This window comes from Emydura macquarii, unplaced genomic scaffold (genome assembly GCF_026122565.2).
Source record: "Emydura macquarii macquarii isolate MOO-44397 ecotype Brisbane River unplaced genomic scaffold, CSIRO-AGI_Emac_v2 contig_1363, whole genome shotgun sequence".
NCBI classification, from domain to species: domain Eukaryota; kingdom Metazoa; phylum Chordata; order Testudines; family Chelidae; genus Emydura; species Emydura macquarii.
In genome coordinates this window covers 6,576,236-6,595,794 of record NW_027131500.1, presented here as the reverse complement: position 1 = coordinate 6,595,794, position 19,559 = coordinate 6,576,236, and the positions used below count along the sequence as shown (strand labels likewise).

Here is a 19,559-nt window from a genome sequence, read left to right as displayed (position 1 = left end):
TACCTGTCATGTATTTCTGTAACAAATACGGGTAGACTATAGAGCTTCCTTATACACACCAGATGTGTTCATCATAAGATCCTTTAATGCTTTGCCAGGTATGGCTTGAGTTGGTTTAAATAAGGTATTTTACACAGTGCCATCTAGTGGCTGAAAGTATGATTATAGTTTAGCATGCCTTTACCATGTCAAGGTACCTGATTGTTTCCTTGGAAGGTCAGACAACATTCTATCCTAGAATCACTCTCTGAGAATATGGAGGAAAAACGAAGTTTTTTTCACCATAGATCTTCTTATCCTGGATACACTGACTCTCTGGAGAAGAGTAACTGTGGTGAGCAGTGAAATGGCTGGAGCAAATGGAAATGGTGACAGAACGAATGCCCTTGCCTTATGCTACTCTTTAGGGAGAAATTCTCTGTACTAGAACTCCTTTTGATCAGAAGTGTACAGGGAGAAATGTAGACCAGTTAGAGATTGCAAATTGATATCCAAAAGTACATTTTTTTTTTCTAGTGCAACAAAAATGTCCTCCAAAAGAATCCTAATGCTTTCTCTGCACCAAATAATAAAAGAGGGCTGACTTTTTAATATAATTGCTTAGTGTTTGAAAAATAGTGGAATGTGTGACTTCCTCTGAAATAATTCTAGATTAGCCTTTCTACTACTAAGTTTCACTGGTCAGAGATCACTGATTTGCTAAAATTAGTGACAGTGTTTTTGTCTAGATTGATTGATTATATTGGCCAATATGAGCTGCACTGCTCTGAATTTTTTTTAAGGCATGCAGTTATGTTGGCTTTTGACCATAAATTGAGCAATATTCTCTCTCCAAGGGAATGAGGCAAGATTTGAAGTATTTAGTACACTCCAGCTTTCTTGAAAAGATCAATAGTTTGATGCTAAAACCATCCAGCCCAGAAGATTTTTGGAAGGCCCTTTGAAAATACTTCATTTGTTGATCTCTGCTTCAAATTGTACATTTTTGTTTTTCGTTATACTGGGGTATTTTTAGGTTCTCCAAACAATGCGGTTGTGTTTGTAGGATTTCCTTCTATGCTTACCATTTACAAATGTCTAATTGTGTTTTGATCATTACTCTTTGTCATTGCAGGTAAAATGGTTTCCACGTTAGTGGGACAGTGGCTTTTTTTTTTTTTGGAAAACATGTATCTGTTTAAAAACCTCAATACTGTTTTGGGGGGCAGGCTTGGGCTGTGGATGGGATAAATGTAATCAGTTTATAGCTGAACTTCAGCTGGAATTTTTCTTCTGATTGTTGAAGTGATTTTGTTTTGTTTTTATTTCCAAGATCAATTGCTCTGCCTAAAGATGGATTCCCAAAAAATACAAAATGGTAATTCATCCAGTGTATAACTTTAAATTCTTTTCACAAATTCCAGGGGAGACTTCCCCATTGACATTTATTTCAAAATGTTGTACATGTGCATTGATAAATTGGAGGGGAACCCCACATTTTTTTAACATGTAAGAAGGGAATCTCTACCTGGGTGCTAGTCTTTAATATCACTGGCTTCTAGGCAGAAGTGCATTGGTGTGTAACAAAATATCTTAAAAGTGAAATACTTTGAAGCTGTCTTATTTTTGTGGAAACCAAATCTATCCTGAATGAGGAACCATGAACTTTGGAATAGAAAGTTTACTTGTTTTCAGCAGCCACCCACCATCCCAAAAAACAAATAAACTTTGTTTCATAAGGATAGAACTGAAGGTTTAAATTGGTTTTTGTCTATCTGGGAGGCATTTTATCTAACTTGGATTTTTAACTTGGATTTTTACTGTCTACTCCAAGAAAGAAATAATTTTTAAGATGGGAGTAATTACTAAATAAAGTTGATGGGTGATTAAGACTTATTAGGAGAGGCCAAATAACCCAGTTATTAAGACTTTTGCCAGATGATGTGCTAGAAAACCAGAGATGATCTTTTTCATTCACAACGACTAAAGTAACTACTAATTGTAAGTTCAATGTATTATTAGCTCTCCCCACTGAGTAGCGTAGGATACTGGGTGGCCCACCTGATCTTTTTTTTTAAATATTACTATATTTTGAGGTATCTAGCTATTTCTTGTCTTTGTGCAAAACCCACTTTCTCTTTCTCTTTTTTTTTTTTTTTTTTTTTTTTTCTCTCAAGAAAAGACAGAACTTTTCATCTCTTGGAGTGGTTGCTGATTGTAATAGTCTGTACACAGAATTTTAAAGAATGCCAAAGAGATGAGGTAGGGATCTTCAGTTTGATAAATGCCTTTTCTAAATAGGCTGCTGCTTGTGTGTGCTGTAGAATTCCATTTGAGCCCTCAATTCCACAATTGTATGTGGCAGACCTCAGCCATTCCAGTGCTTTGTCAGTCAGGAGGTTGAGGGAAACCCATCCTTTGAGACGGTGAATGGGGCATTCCTCCACAAGATGGTCCACTGTTTGTATTTCTCCATATTTGCAGGCTGCGGTAGCACAAAGGTTCCAGTTGCGCATGCAGGAATTAAAGTACCCGATACCAGTCCTTAGGTGGTTTTAGCGGGTCCACTCCTTTCGTCACAGGCTGCAGCCTATGGGTGAAGTGAAGTGAAGGAGAGAGGCAGTTGTTGCCGTCTACCAAGGCATTGTCCTTTCTCCACTGGCTCATGACCCACTCACTCCGACTTTGGCCATTTATTTGCCTTTATGAAGGCCTGAGCTGCTCTTATGAAAGGCCTGTGGCTCCTGAGGTGTTGAGCTGGCAGAGTCTGGATGGTCCTTTCCAGGGGGTGGAGTTGGCTATTAGCAGCTTTGAGTGCTGCCTGCCTGGTTGCAGCCAGCTGTCTCAGATGGTGGGGTGGAACACCAGACAGAATGGGCTATTCGTAAGATGGTGTGGGGTGTAGGCATCCGCTGATAATGAGAAGAGTAACATTGAGATATGTGTCCAGCTTAGGTGTATGTGTATTCCTTCCCCAAGCAGACCTGCAGTATTCTGCTGGAACGTACACAAGTGCCAAATCAGCAGAGTGCAGGGTGTGAAATCCGCACCCCAGTCATATCTTCACAGCAGGTTGATCTGGGCTGCCACTTTTGCTATCACTCCATTAATATGATGGTGGAAAGAAAGGATTCTGTCCAGTTTTACCCCTAAATAGGTTGGGATGCTCAAGAATGGTAGGGATGATCCATTGAGTCTGATGATGAGTTCTTTGTTTGCCTCCCTGTTCAGGTGGAAGGGGGTGGAATTACAAAAGACCTCCCCCGGTCCATCCTGGAAATGTCTTACTGATGGCTAAAGAGTTGTAAATTTGGTCCTGAGATTCCTATTCAAGATTCTAAATAGGCTCTCATGTATATTGTTGCTTCGTAGGGTACTCTCAACAGATAAGTTATTGAGTAATCAATCAGTTTCTAGTGACTAACTGGAACAGATAAATTTAACAATGCTCTTAAATACACTAAAACTCTATGCAAAACCCTGGTGAGGGCAAAAGACTGCTTATTAATTGGAATCCTCTAGTCTGGAAAGAGAGGCCCTGCATGCAGCTTTCTATATAGGCTCATGTTCCTGAAGATGCATGTCATGCACCTTCCCTGACCACCCCAATGGATGTTGGTGAAACAACCCTGATAATCCACCACCATTTGCAATTCCATAGAAAAGAAGCCCTTTCTGGTGATGTACTGTGTCACAAGGTGATCTGGGACCGAAATGGAAATGTGTGCCATCTATCACCCAGCCACAAATAGGGAATCCCATTGCCACAAAGCTGTCCATGGTTGCCCGCACCTTACCGAGCATCACAGTCCTGCGTAGCAAGAGACAATTAATGGCCCTGCACACTTGCTCACTGCAACCCTCATGGCAGACTTCCCAACTCCAAACTGATTCATGACTGATTGGTAGCAGTCTGGAGTTGCCAGCTTCCACATGGTGATCACCATTTGCTTCTCTGCCAAGACAGCAGCTCTCATTTTGGTGTCCTTGCGCTGGAGGCCAGGGGCAAGCTCCGCACAATTCCAGAAAGATGCTTTGGGCATCTGAAAGTTCTGCAGTCACTGCTCGTCATCCCATACCTGCATACTGATACAACCCCACCACGTGCTGCTTGTTTCTCAAGCCCAGTACTGATGGTCCACTGTATGCAGCTGCTCTGTGCATGCCAACAGCAATCTTGAATTGTTTCTTTCCATGGCAGACACCATGGTATCATTATCAGATTTGCAGCTCATGAAATACTTCAGGATCGGCCATCTTGTGTTCATAACGCTCATCACAAGACTGGAGAACAGTGTATGATTTATGCTTTTAGATAGAGATGGTGGGTGCACAGTTTACAGATTTGTTGAAAAATGGCATGAAACATATATGACCCATCTGTGCCTAGGGTAGCCACCTGAAAATGCCAAGGTCAGGGCAGGCTGTAAAAGGAGAGGAGATTCTCCCAGCACTGGTGGGTGACACTGAAATTAGGCTTCCCAACCAGCCACAAACAATGCTTCTGATTCTCCACAGTGGTTATCAAGAAGCCAAAATAAAAATATACACGTCCCCTTTTTACTGCATTTCAGTCTCTGGCTCCCACTCGGCTGCTAGGTCCAGTAAAGAGATCAGTTATTTAAAACTCTATGCTCTTTACCAAAAAGGTTTCTCCTGACCCCGAAAGGTCAGCCGCTGTACCAGATAAATATAAATTTGGATCGTACCCAAAATACAACGCTGCCAGCCAATCCTTTAGTAACTAAAACTAAAGGTTTATTATAAAAAGTGTTAAAGGATTAAAGCAATCAGATACATACAAATAACTGGAAAGTCCATTTATATCAGGTTTCTAGTAGAATTGTGGAGTTTGCAGGCTTAGTATAGTCCCACTGGTGTAGATCCAGTACCTGTGAATTTCCTTAATGCGCCATTAAGCAGGCTAGTGCTGCAGCCATTCTGTCTGGGGTGTTGCCCAGAAACACAATACAAATTGAAATATAGACACAAACCTATCCATAACTTCCATTACACATATAACACACGAACATAAACATTATCTTACTTAGCACATTATAACCTTTCTAATGGTACCTGACATGGCATATCTCATATGAATTATGATGATTTTGACATATTGATGTTAAATATACTAAATCCCCCCCCCCCCCCCCAATCCAGCCAGTGTCACAACATAGATGCCCACAGAATGATGGGACGGAGAAAACTGCATCATGGGATGGTGACTCCATCCACAGGAGACACTGTGATCCCTTCCCAGAGCACTCAATGCTAGATGGTGGTGGGATAGCTACCCCAGTGCACTCCTCACTTTGTCGATGCAAGAGCACCAACTGTGGATGTGCTCCACTGTCAAAAAGAGCATTGTGTGGACATGTGAAAATGGTTTAATTACAGTAGTGGAGATCAGCATAACTTATGTCGACTTCACTTTGTAGTCTTCTAGAGAGAGCCATGTCAGATATCACACTCAATAATAGGGAACATACAGAACAAAAGGAAAAAGGGTACTGAGAATGTTCATGACCTGTATCCATCTGAAAAAGATAGACCGCTTATGGTTAGACCCATCAATGGTTAATATAAAATTATTACAGATGTTTTGTTAATATATAATGATAGAAGCTAAAAACATATGAACTAATAAGCTATTTAAATACATTTTTTTTCTTGCCACTTTAACTACGTACCAGCATTAATTTAACACAAAATGGTGCCTTTGAGTTAATTTTTTCTGCCTTTGAGTCTTTGTTGATTTCAGAATTTCTTCAGGGTTTTAAAACACAGTCTCAGTTCCTTTAAAAATCTTCAGGGTTGTTGGGTTTTAGGTAATATATCCAGGACTGTGATCTTTAAATAGTTCTCTTCCTGGATTGAAATGAGTTCTTTCCTGCTATAAGAGATGAAGAAAGTCCTTTGGGGTGGGTGGGTGGGGGGAGACTGTTTTTCTCCATGGGAATAATTGAGTGTACATGCATGCACAAGCTCTTACGGCAGCCTGTAAAATGGATTGCCTGTCTTTAGAGTTATGTGATAGAGATCATCTTCATCCTCAGCCTTCAATTATCCAACACTGCCACTTACATGAAAAACAGAGCCCATCAGGAAGTATTCCCATTTCCTTTTGGGATCCATTCAGGAAACAAGCTTGTTAGCTCATGATTTTCTATCCTTCAAGAAGTCCCCAGGGTTCTATATTGTATGCGTGACTTCTGTTTCCAATATTTTCCCTTCAGCTTTATCCTCTAACAATTTGTCAACACCAGGGAATTTTAGCAAAAAATTCCTGCTGCTTCATGCACTGGTGGGAACCCCTATGTGCATAAGGCTTTGGCCTATGGCAGCTTTCCTAGAGTGTCATATGCCATAAGGTGTATCATTTATTCAGCTGTACTAGTGGTATCACCAGTTGAAGTATTTTGCTAAAATTATCTACTGTAGCCACAGTCAATGTAGAGGACTTTGGTTTCCAGGAGCTGCAAATAGATGTCTTATTGTCTGAGCTGATTTGTATGATGCTAGTCTTTGGTCTGTAGCGGTTAGGTGATCTTGAAATCCATATGCTCTTCCATTTAGGGGTAGCAAAGAAGATTGGAGAGGCATTTTGACTTTGTAGTCTTTTATCTGTAATTGTGGTCAAGTTTAAGGCTGGGCTGTCTGGAAACCAAGAATTCCAGGTCATGAAAAATTTCAAAATGTATTTTTGTTCTGCATTTAGCCAAATGTGAGCCCTTTAAAAGATTTTCAGAAAAAGCAATGGCGTGCAACTCCAGAAAAGATTACAGCCCTGTGGCTAGGACGTTCATCTGGGATGTGGGCGTCCCAGGTTCAAGTCTCTGCTCATGGGACTAGAGAGAAGGCTCTTCCTGATTCTTTTTCTCTCTCATGCAATGAATATTAAATAAATTCCTGCTTTCCTGATTAAAAGCAGGTACTTGAGTCTGTCTCCCACATTCCAGGTGAATGCCCTAACTACTGGGGGATATTGGCTACTCTCTCTCTCTCTCTCTCTCTCTCTCTTTCTCTGGTCAAATCCAGAAATTCCATCCTGGACTTGAGAAAGTTTTGTCTAACCTACCCTTTTTCTAAGAATTTTTGACAAATTAGCATTTTGCAACAACCAAAACCCCCAAACATGATTTTACTGGGGGGGGGGAATGCCAAATAGGTCTAATTTAAGGAAATTTCTTGGTGGCCAGATTTCTGAGTTTTGGAGACTGCATGACTGTGCTATCTTGAGTGTCTTCCTGTCTGCTCTATTGATTCTGAGCTGCACATTTTTATATCAAATTCAGCAGAGCAATGTTTCTTAGTACTCAAACAAGATTGGGGTTAGAAATAGATTTATTTGGTTTAGATGGCCAGGAAGCCAAAAAAGGAGCAGTTGAAATAAGGATCTTAAGGATTCAGCCTGGAGTGCACGGCAATATTGCTGTGGTAAAAGAAATGTAAAAAATGATCTTTAAATTGAAGCTAAAGTCATTAAATAGTTCCAATCTGTGGCTGGACGGGCTGTGCAAATGCAGTTTTGTAGTTAAATATCCACTTAGGCTTTTAATAATACTTTATTGCTAACTTCAGACATTTGGTTTATTTTTAAGACTGTTTTCTGACTAGAACGCTATCTGATAGTGTTTTATTTGTTACTGCCATGTTTAGAATCCTTTTCATTCCCCATTTTTTTGTGTATCTTTCCTTGCTGTAATTTGAGGGTGACTCTTATACTGTATTATTATGAGATGACTGTAGATACTCGCAGCTCTTTGATTAAAAAAAGTGCTCATAAATAAAATAATTTAACCAAGGCAACTGGGGTGCTGTACAATCACCTCCTAATTTCATAGGTGCTCAGACACCACAATGACGGATGTGCTATTAAAGCCTCGATAGTTTATTCACCTTTCTTGCAGACTGTGTGAATGCACAAATAATCATTTAGGGCCACGCCATATCGAACTCTCATTAAAGTCCGTAGACTCCCACTGAGTTGAAAGGGACATCAGTGAGAGTTGGATCAGGTTTTTGGTCCCCAAGAAATCCATTTAGCTGACAGTCTGTATTTAGTGATGTAGCTTAGTTGGGAGAAGGGGTCCTGTCTTATGATACCAAGGATAAATCCATAATAAGAATAAATTATAGAAATGTATATAGATATATTGTAACTAAACTGTCTATCCTTAAGAGACACTGGATAAAATCCTGGCCCCATTGAAGCTGATGACAAAGCTCCCATGAACTTCAGTGGGGCCAAGATTTTGCCCACTCTCTCTTTGTGACTCCCCATCCTCCTGTATGTACTTGAGAAATATGCATTGTCTTCATAATAAAGATATTGGACTGAAATTCAGTACTTGAATCAGCAGATGCAGCTATTATTGGTTCCCTGAAGAGGGAGCCAGCTATTCATTTATATGTTCACTAACTGGGTTTGCCAACTCAGAATATTTTTTATTATTCCAATTAGCAACTATATTTTCATTATATTCTATTAGCCTGACTGAGGGGCGTGTGCAGGAATTTAAATTTGACTGCTTTTGGAGGGCACAGAGCTCCTCTGGCCTTGGGACGGTGGCGGGGGGAGAGATCGCGCTTCTTTTTCTCCCCCTCCCTGCTGCAGCCCAGGGCTGGAGGAGTTCTGTGCCCCAGCTGATTATTGGGGGGCTGTGTCCCTGCTTGCTCCACCTTTGTGCACGTACCTGGCCTGACTTCAAAATGTTTAAAACAGAAGAGGAAAAACAGCCCCATTTTTTAAAAAAACTTTAGGTTAAAGGACACATGAGTGATGATGATCTATCAGGTTGTTTGCACTAATCTGTGAATGCATGTGGAATGCACAAAAAGTAACGTTTTTTGATGGTGGTTGGTTGTTTTGGTTTCAACCTTCTCTGCACAACAACTTTGTGCGAGATTTTGAGGTTAATGCCTAAACCAAGAAACTACTTTTAATGTAAGTCAGTTCTTAAACAAGTTGCTAGAGACCCATTTAAATACGAAAGCCACTGTGTAATGCCCAAAAATGACAGTTGAAACAGTTTGAAGTACTACATAAAATTTAGTTTGACACTTTTTTTTGCCAGTTTACATAAACATTACCAGCAGGTGTCACTCCTTCATTTTAGAAAACAATTGAGCTCAAGAAGTGTCCATTTTCACTCCAAAAACAGAAAAAGCCTTCATTTTAAGTGCAACTACAGAGTGTTAGTTGTATAATATCAGTAATAATCTCTTTACCTGAAAGATTTTGGATTAAAACAGTGATTAAATTTTCTCACAGTTCATTTTTACCCTGAATTGATTTATAGTCTGATGAGCAGATGTGAATGCCAAGAAGACATTAAAATGCAGCAATGTGAAAATAATATCCAGAGATGGGTCCAATGCAAAAGCCTTGATCCAAACAACCCCAGATTTGGGGGTCGGTGTAACCTGGAACTCAATTTTGCGAGTGGATCCCATTGCTATTTATATTCATGGTATTTCTTTTTACCAAAGGGAGTTTTATAAATGGCACCAGTGAGGCTAGTGAAAAATAAACCAAAAGGCTTTTGCTTCATCCATGATACCCTCACATTTGCCTTTCTCATACTTTAAATGTATGATGAAATTTAGGAGAACACAGTTTACTTTAATCCCAAGACTTTATCACACACCTGTTTGTGTGGAAGGATGGTCTTGTGGCTAAAACCCAGAGCTGGAGTCAGGAGACTGAAATTTTATTCCTGGCTCTGCCAAGACTTCCTCTGTAACTGGAAAAAGTTACAGGTGGTGAAACTGAGGCACAAATTTTAAGTAATATGGGGACAATGCTTGTTTACCTGACAGAGGTGTTTTGAAACTTACAAATTTTAATGAATTCAATTACTTGACTTTGAGATTCTTGGATGGAAGATGTTATATAAATGCAAAGTATTATAATGAAACTTACTCAAGGAACTGGAAAGACAGAGTGCTTTACAGCTGTGGTTTCCTAATAAAGGTGTAGCAGTGTTATATTCTGATGTTTGAGGATACTTTGGGTGAGGAACTGATTCTTCTTCTTTGGCTGCTGGCAGTTTAAAAAAACAACGTGACCCAAATTGAATGAGAGAATTCTGAAAACTTTAAATGAATCAAAAAGTCAACCAGAAAACTCTTTTGAATCTAATCGGTTTTAGGTTAGATTCAAAACAGAAATCTAATCTAACTGTTTTGAATCTAATCTAAAACAAAAATCTAATTAATTGTTTTGAATCTAATCTCATAAAATACTTTGACCCAAAATGAACCATTCAGTTTTTGGGAACTTTTTTAAATATAAAAGCAAAGGAAATGAAGGGCTAAGTTTACAAACCAGTCACTAACCTGGGTTATGGGAGTTCTGGGCTCAATTTTCCCTCTGCTTGATGAGGAAAAGGGAATTGAGTGTGGGTCTCCCAAGTTGCAAGACAGTTCCATAGGCACTAAGTTCTGGGATATTCTGCTGTGGGTCTCTCTCAATTGCTCCTGTTGAAGCTGTTCCTCTGTGTAGTCATCAGAGCAGGGATGTGAACTTGGGTTTCCTATCTCACAGGTGAGTACCCTAGCCACTGATCTAGGCCTGGTCTACGCTTACCTTAAAATTTGGCGGCGTAACTCCCGTCCACTTAACTTCTGTTGTCTTAACTGCACTGCGCTACTTGAGGGGGTGGCTTTAACAGGTTGACTTCTGATCAATTGAGCGGGTCTTCACTGACTGCTCAATCGATCCTGATAGATCGATTGGCAACCCATCAGTGAAGACATACCCTTAGAAAGACATTCTCTCCCAGGCAGACAGGGTAATTGAATCAGACATCTCCCACATCATTGATGAGTGCCCTAACCAACGGGCTAAAGGTTATAAAGGGACATGCCGCCATCACCTTTGAATGTTTGCAAATAGTGTCTAACCTCCCCTGCTACTCTTCTTAATTTTCTTGACCAAATTTGTGTCAAGTATGAGAATTGCTTCAGGTTGACTGAAACTACATTTTTCAGTGAATAAACTATTCATCTGAAAAATGTCACTCAGCTCTAACTTTGGGGCAGTCTCCGGAGAGAATGGGTTGCCTAATAAGGATGGCTTATTTATTTTTATTAGGTCAACATCAATCTTTCTTTTGCTCTTTGGATAGGCCAATAGGTATCAAAGGTTGTTTTAAAATTCACAGCTTGCTGGTTAAATGCATATGTGAAATACAAGCTGCTACTACTTAAAAATCTTCAAGTAGCACAATACAAATCAAGGAAAAAAGTAAGCAAATACAAAACAACTCGTAAGAGAATGGTGTGTGTGTGTGTGTGTGTGTGTGTGTGTGTTTGGGAGGAGTGCTAATATGTCAGAGCTATATCAATCTTTTTCAAACCAAATTTATAAAGGAATTTTTTTCTCATACTTAACCACTGAGGAAGTATTCTTGAATTTCAGTCAATATTGAGTGGTCAGCATAGGATTAGATCCATGCATCAGAAAATATTTAAACATACTGGATGCCTCATAAAACGGATAACTTAATAGTTAATGTTCGGAAGATGTGCTAAGTAGAGGTACAATGTAAAAACATGACATGCTGGAAATGTGACGAATAGGGAGGAGACCCTTGCATACATGATGACAACTGGGCTCGATCGTTAATGCTTTCAAGGGCTGAGTTCTGTCTGTGATGGGGAGAACAAGTAGAGTAGAACATTCTGATAAATCACCACTTCCTCCTCATAATAAATAAATGACTGTAACCATTTTTTAAATAGAGAGGCTTTTTAAAGTATATACCATGACATGACTAATTACTGTCTGTTGAAAACTGCATATTATGACTATCGCAAAACTGTCAGTGGTACTTTCTTGACAAGTCTACAGAATAACTTAGTCTGTACATCTCTTATCTTAAGGGAGTCCTGAACGTTGTGAAAAATATAGTGCGTCCCTTTAATTAGACTGCACACAGCAGTGAAGATTGCAAGGAGTTCAACCAAAATGCTACCTTCATTGATTTGAGCCAAAGGATGAAGACCATGAAAGCAACCCTAGAGTAATACTTAAATCTAAAACTGCTCTCACTGCTTACAATGGACACAAGGTATCAAGAAAGAAAAGTACACAAGAAACGGAACAATATTTTAAGACTACCTGCAGTCAAGAACAGTTGGAAAGTCAGATGATGGAAGCCCTGCAAACCAATTAGTTCATGTAAACTGTGACAGATAGTACAGAAAGACTCTACCTTAATTTATGGTAATGTTCGTTATAGGCACACACAGTAAAATGGGTCTGGAACTGCTCTTAACATTCATCTCCGTTTAATACAATGCTGATGGATCACAGTATCTTTCACTTTGTTTCAAGCAAATAGCTTTAAGCAATCCAGTTTGTGTTGCAATAGTGTTGTTCAGATCCTAGTAATTATCCGATTTCATTCCTAACTATCCTCAGATCTTGCTGTTGAGACCTTTAATAATATAAAAGGCTTGATGGTAAACATTTAAGTGAGGGAAATTCACATTTCTCTCTTCTTCTCTCATTTGGCTCCCATAACATCAACAGATGTGTTACTCTCACTGAAGTCATATGGCAATTTGAATGAGTAACCTACTGGTCACTGTGCCTTAGGTGACCCCTCTCTGTGTTCAATTCACAAAACATGCAGGCCTCGTATGTTTGGAACGAGCTTCTACTGTTCAAGGGAAGCATGTAACTCAGTGTGTCCTGAATGTTATGTTATGGCTCTCAGCTGGAGAGGCTAGCTGTCTAGCTCAAGCTGAGTGTAATTGCTCACCCTTATAACTCTAGGAGTCCCTGGTTTAAATCCTAGTGTTGGGTAAAATGGCAGCTGTCACACACACAGCAGAAAAGTAGGTGAAATAAATGTGTGGGCACACAATGTTTTATGTATTAAGGACCTCATCCTGAAGCCTCTTATCTGAGCTGCCTTGCCTTATGAGTGTTAAGTGGTGAATTCTGAACTCAACTCCTGGAATGTTAAACTAAAGAGGAAAAATATTCATGTATTTTTAGTCTGCCTTAGACTTGCCCCTCACTAAATGCTTGCCCTCAGCTCATCTGATGTGGGAGCGCTTGCTGCAGCGGAACTGGAACTGTTCCATGCTGTTCCAAATTCTACTCGCTCAGTAACTTGCGTACCAATGGCAAATTCTGAAACTAATCTAATCCAAGAGTAAAAGTGGAACACTTCATTGCTGCTAAATTACATGAATGATTTAAGGTGATCTGTCTTCAGGAAAAATGTCCTAAAACTGAGCATACCATGTAATTTGCTTTGGTAAAAACAAGGTTGTTTTTGAATATTTCCCCTGATAACCTGTTCTTATGTCAGGTCACCAGATGGTGCTGTTACACACACAGTCTTACGAGTTCTCTTAGTGTTTGAGCAAGTTTATTTTACTATGAAAATGCTGTGGTGGTGATTTGTCTGATGTATTTTTCTTTGGCACACATGTAGCAAGCAGCAGAGGAGTTTGCTTTCTGCCTTAGTCTTTCTGACTCGAGTCAGTTCTTGAGTCTTGGGAACTGATGTTTGGGCTGGAATTCCTGAAAGAGGGGTTTCCCTGTTTGCTGTTTGTGAGCATTTCTGTTCAAGGACTGGGTGTATGCTACAAGTGGCACTAAGAATATACCCAGATTCTTTGACACTATTTCTTCTCCAAGCTACAAGGCCCTGACATCTACCTCTCAGCAGAGGTGTGATGCTATGTTCAAAGACTGTGGTGAGCTTGTTAAAATTATGGCATAAATTTAGTGAAGGAATCTGTGGGCCTGATGCCGTGCTATGAAATTCTGAGTGCCAATTCTCATTAAAGCCAGTAAAGGAACAAATTGTAGTTGATGCTCAGAACCTTGCAGAATCGGGTCCTGTAGCACATTTCCTGCACTTGTTTCACATGCAGAACTTTAACTAATATCAAAAGGAGTCCCATAGGCATAGCAAGTGAAGAATACAACACAGAGTGCATTATAGAGGGGAAAAATAAGTGTTCAATCTTTATTTATCCCAATGTGCCTGGCTATTGCACAAAACCTGGGGTCAAGTATCTCCTAAATGTACACACAGACTGTAACACCCACTGAAACTGAAGATGAGATTACATGGTATTCAAGATCACATACTTTTCCCCCACTGAACATAAAATACATAGACACAACAGTAGAAATTAAGGCTGGAATGATGCCTGGGAATTTCTGTACATTCACTGATTAGTACCACATATTGCACAATAAGAGTACTTAAGTTTAATTTCCTTTTTAATGTAATGGTGTCCTAAGACGAATTCACTTTACAGAATGCTGTATATTTGTTTGTGTATCACCACTGAAATCAAATGCTCATGCAGTTTAACTGAGATTGCACTATACAAGAAAGCAAGCTTCTCCTCCCACATCATTGCTGTGAAGGAAAACAACTAGAATGAAATGCAAATTTCTGAAAAATGCAGTTTGAAATTATTTCAGTAGATTTCTCAGAATGTTACCAATAGATATTTTTAAAAACATTTGCATTTCCATTAGTGTGTTTCATTCATGAGAACAAGGGAAATAGCACAGGATAAGATGGTGAGAAAAGTTAGAGGAAACAATAGTAATGAGTCATAACTTCAGCCTGCATTTTATAGATTTCCTACCTGACCAGACCTTCCTTCTGAAGGAAAACCCAAAAGAATATTTTAAGAGCCAAATTGTTTAAGAAATATTATAATACCCAGAACAAAGCTTTGTTTTTACGTGAAGACAAATCAATGTCCATGTCAGTTAAGTTTTGTACTCCCATTTGCTTTGAAGACTCACAATTCACTTTTTCTACGAAGGGCCGAGCACTTTCCACTTAGCACTAAGTGTCCTCATCTCCCTCCCAGTGACTTCAACGGGAGTTGAGACTTCAGCAGTGTCTTGCAGAATGTGCTCAGTGCCTCTAAGGCTCAGGCCTTTAAAAGGTTAAACTCTTTTTCAGCATGATAATACTGCACAGTATAATGTCCAATGCTGAACATAAATTGTGTTATCCAACTGGAACATAATGGCAAAAAGAAAAGTATGCTCTGTAAAGTGATAAATACTAAACTAATTTTTTTGTTCCAATTTTTTTCATTTTGCATAGTTGTAATAAGAGTGATGTTTTGGAACAATATAACTCCAGTCTGTTCCGGCAAATACTTAGGAAAAAATCAGGGTGCATAACCAGCTGTGCACATAGTTTGGCAGTGCTCTTCTTTGTAATTAAGCTCTGGGACCAAACTAAGTATTCATTCCATCATCAGTGAGAAAGATGCTGATGTGAGCACTAATTCTTCTCTGTATTAGAAATTTTAAATGTATGATCTCTTGGGAAAATGAGACTCGGTGGCAGAAGAAAAAACACATATCTGCTGCTGGTCCTTCTCTTTGCATAGGGCTCCTGTTGGATGAATGCGTAGAGACTTTAAAAAAATCTAATAAAACTGTCATGTTAAAGGAGCCTTTTATTTATCTGGGAGTTGAAATTAAAAATATAGATTTTTATTATGTCAGTAGTGATTTAGTGTTTATGCAACACTGAAAGCACTAATAGGGCAAACTTGTCTGTTAATCCACAAAATAGAAAGCATACCGAGTCCCATACATTCATTTTCACACTAATATATCGGTGCTCTTTTAACTGTCTGTCTGACAAGGACCTTAAGCTGTTGTCTAGGAAAGTGAGTTCAAACTACAAGTATATTCAGTCCTTGGCTTTTTACAGCAGCGAGTAATTTCTGACACCATGTACTAAGCAGTTTGCTTGCTTGCTTGTTTGTTTTTATAACACAAACTAATACTTCAGTACAAGTTAACTGAGAATCTTTTCAAGTTATCTAACCATACTATAGACTGACTTTCTTTGTAAATCAGACTTAACCCATTAAGACCCATAACTAGATATGAATGCTGTTATTTTCTGAAAATTATACCTGTACAAATTCACAAGGCTAGAGCAGCTACATAACACAAAACAGCTATCATTATTGTTTAGTTTATTTTCTCACTGAACATGTTATAGTATGTACAAGGATGGTATTTAGATGGGTTATAGAGTCGTCTTCTGTCGTCGTCTTGTTATTACATATGTTCCTTTTACCCTTCCTTATTCCCACACACAGATGCAGATCCCTCATGTTTGTTAAATAATGGCAACTGGATGCATTGGATTAGTGCAATCATGCAAAATTCATCCAATAATTCCTACGGGTAATATAACTATAATGACCTTTTAGTTGAGTAGAGTAATGCTTGCTTTCTCACAGACCACATTTGGACTCTTGGAAACTTTGTTTCATTCAGGAATCTTGGCTGATATGAGTTTCTGGGTCTCAAGTTCATTTCATATTAATGAATCGTGATGGTTTTCACCTTGAAACTAATTAAACTAAGCGTGCGTGTGTGTAAACACATGATATCTAGAGTGTGATTTACTAGAGGTGGTTGGAAATTTTCCGATGGAATGTTTTTCTGCCAGAAAATGCAGATTTGTTGAAAGCCAAATATTTTGCAGAAGGTGTCTAATTTAACAAAAGTTTGGCCACACCTCACCTTTAAGCAGGGGGGAATTTGGCTGGCTGGCCAAATGAAGGGAACGGTGGTTTATGGCTGGGGGAGGAGGATGGAGAGGTCAAATTGCTGCAAAAGGGAACAAGGCTCAATACTGACTCATCCTTTGGAGTGCTCCTGGACCAGATGGAATTAAGGTTAAGGATTTATGGGATATTTATAATTTATATAATATAATATCTATAATTATATTCAACCTGGTGAGTCTGAAAGATATCTAGGTGCAAGAATAGATCCATGGGTGGGAGTGGCTAATAATTCCCCTAAGGAAAAATTAGTTGATTGGTGTGAAAGTTTATGTAAGGCTCCGTTAAAACCTGCGCAGAAATTGATAATTTTGAAAGTTTATATTTTAACGAGAGTTTTTTATGAATTATTTTTAATCGAGCCGCCACTTTATATGTTAAATGAATTAGATGTTTAAGTTAGGAACACTCTTAAAAAGATTTTACATCTCCCCCAGTGTACAACTGACGGGCTATTCTATGCTAGAACTAGAGATGGGGGTCTAGCAGTTACAAAATTCAGTACCCAAATTCCAAACATGTTAATTCGTAAATGGAGGAGACATATTGTCTCCAAAGATGACTGGATAGATTTCTCATTTTTATATGCTGGGGAAAATTTAGTGGAGAAAATTTAAGCAAAACAATGGTATGTGTTTGCTCTACTGAGAAATTCATGACTGATTATACTGGATCCCCACTCTTTCACATTGGTGTCAGTTCATAGTTCAAAATGCTGGAAGCATACTGTGGAAGCAGTGAAACCTCAACCCTGCAGCTAGATACAGCTCAAGGACCCATCCTTTTTTGCCAGAAAGAAGATTGGAGATCCCACCAGAAAGGAGAAGAGGCAAATTGAACCCCTTCTGCAGGTTCCCACAGAGGCACTGCCAGAATGTCTGGAGTTGAGCGTCCAACAAGAGTATATGTGGCCAAATGGGATCTGTACTCCAGGTTGCAGGTCAACTGAACAATCACTACTGTGATGGGGCAGCAAAGTATCTGTGTTCAATAAAAAGAGAGGCCAGAGTAATCTCAATAATTCACCAGGATTCCTGAAGCTATCAAGGGGGTTGCAGGAATGGCAGCAGTTACCTTCAGTGTACCTCCTCTAGTCTCTGAATTCAGGTAGGTGGCAAAGATTGCAGGGGGCTTCTGGCCCAGAACATTGTTTTGGGAGACAAAATTGACAGCAAAGTTTTAACGTGAAGTGTAGTGTGCTCGGCCCCAAGCAGATGCATGGATAATGGGTCACAAGCTCAGGAATGCTGAGGACACTGGGGGAGTGAGGTGTATGGATTAGACTGAATAGTAGAATCTCCTGGTGATCTTGGAGCGTGGTAGCTATCAAGGGTGCCATTTGAGTAACCAGGCTGGAGGAAAGTAGGGATTTGTCAATAGACCCCAACAAATCGGAGATGCCCTTGCGCTGAGGTGGACATAGACTTTGCCCATGTCCATGAAATTGCCAGAGGCCCCCGAGTCCTTCAGCTCAACCTCTGATAGAGTGGGATGTTGTAGCCAGAGGGGCAATTGGGGATGCTGCTATGCTGTCCATCCATAGCCAGGATGCTAGTAAACAAAGAGCGGTGCAATAGCATGGAAGGGGTGGTGGTGTGGGGGACACAGACTCAGCCCACACTCCGTTATTGGGTCTGAGGCCTGGAGTATTTCTGGTCGAGACATGGCTCGGTTCTTAGTGAAGCATCTCACAGCGTAGTGTCCAAATGCCCCAAAGTACAAGCATAGGCCCACCCAAAGCATGACACCAGCCTTTCTCTGAATCAGAGAGGCAAAATCAAACTCGGATCATAGGCCTTGGTCCCTGTGATGAGACCACGGCAGGGGATTAGGAACTCAACTCTCTCTCCAGGCAGTGTTCAGTCAGGCAGTCATCAGCACTGATACACAACTTGACCAAGGCGTCCAGGTTGGGTGTTGGCCCCAACCTTTGCCAGTTTATCCTTGATTTTCTTGCTTACAGCCTGTTGGAAATAGTAGCACTGCATCACTTTGTTCCATTTAGTGTTGACAGTCGGGCTGGAACTCTGCGGCAAACTTGGCCACCAAGCTATGTCCCTGATGTAGTCCCCCAAGGAGATTTGTGTGCTATTCACATAATCAAACACAAATTGCCATAGCTGGGTTAAACTTTTTGAACTGCCCTAACAGGAGGCTAGAAGTCTCTAGGAAGAGAAACACCTAGGTCACGGCTCCTCACTTAGCAGACTAGTAAGACTTACTTGACTTTGGTCAGTGGAGAATGATTGGGGCCAAAGCATGAACAGAAGCTGGCACTTGTTCACAAAACCACAGGACTTGTTATGGTCCCCATCAAACTTATCCAGCATTGGAATCCCCAGCTGCATAGAAGTAGAGGCAGCAGATACAGAGGGAACGGTTTGAGCTGGCAAGGATGTAAACTGGGCCTGTAGGGTCTGGAGGATTTCCAGAATCCAGTAGGGGCAAAGTTGCCTCTGTGGGCAGTCTGAAGAGCAGTCCAGCTATTACCTGCCCTTGTTTAATCTTTCAGGCTGCTCAAACTGTCAGCAGCCAAGCCGTGTGCAGCATGGCCTACTGGTTAGAGCAAGAATCTGGCCTACCAGTTAAAGCTGAAGCCCAATGTGGTGGTCCAGATGTAAAGCCAAAGGTGGTAGCTGGAGTCAGAGACCAAAGCCTAAGTTAGCCAGAGTCTTAGTCAGAAGGCAGGGCCGGGGCCTGAGCTGGGAGTCGGAGATCAAGAGCAAGGTTAGAGGCAGGGACGGAACCAAGTGCAGCTGCAGGCTAGAATGCATTGAGCTGAAGTATCCATCTGCAAACTCCTGCAGCCAATCAGACTGTTTCTGTTGTGGCCTACTGTGCTCCTTGGGTTGCCAGGAGACTGGCTGTGTTGCAGGCTGGATCTTGACACACTCTCTCTCACTCACCTTTGGTGGTGGGGCTTAGCAGGTCAACCACAGGAACTCTTGTCCAGACAACTGGCTACATTTCTTCAGCAG

General features: G+C 40.3%; 2 long non-coding RNA genes across 2 annotated transcripts in view; both read left to right on the top strand.

The window, feature by feature from the left end:
- LOC137155580 (uncharacterized) overlaps window positions 1-19,559 on the top strand; it is a 61,897-nt gene that overhangs the window by 3,843 nt on the left and 38,495 nt on the right. The gene's annotated exons all lie outside the window — the stretch shown is intronic.
- On the top strand, window positions 2,156-2,770 carry LOC137155581 (uncharacterized). Its single transcript, XR_010920548.1, has 2 exons — window positions 2,156-2,241; window positions 2,464-2,770. It is a non-coding gene; the product is annotated as an uncharacterized lncRNA (long non-coding RNA).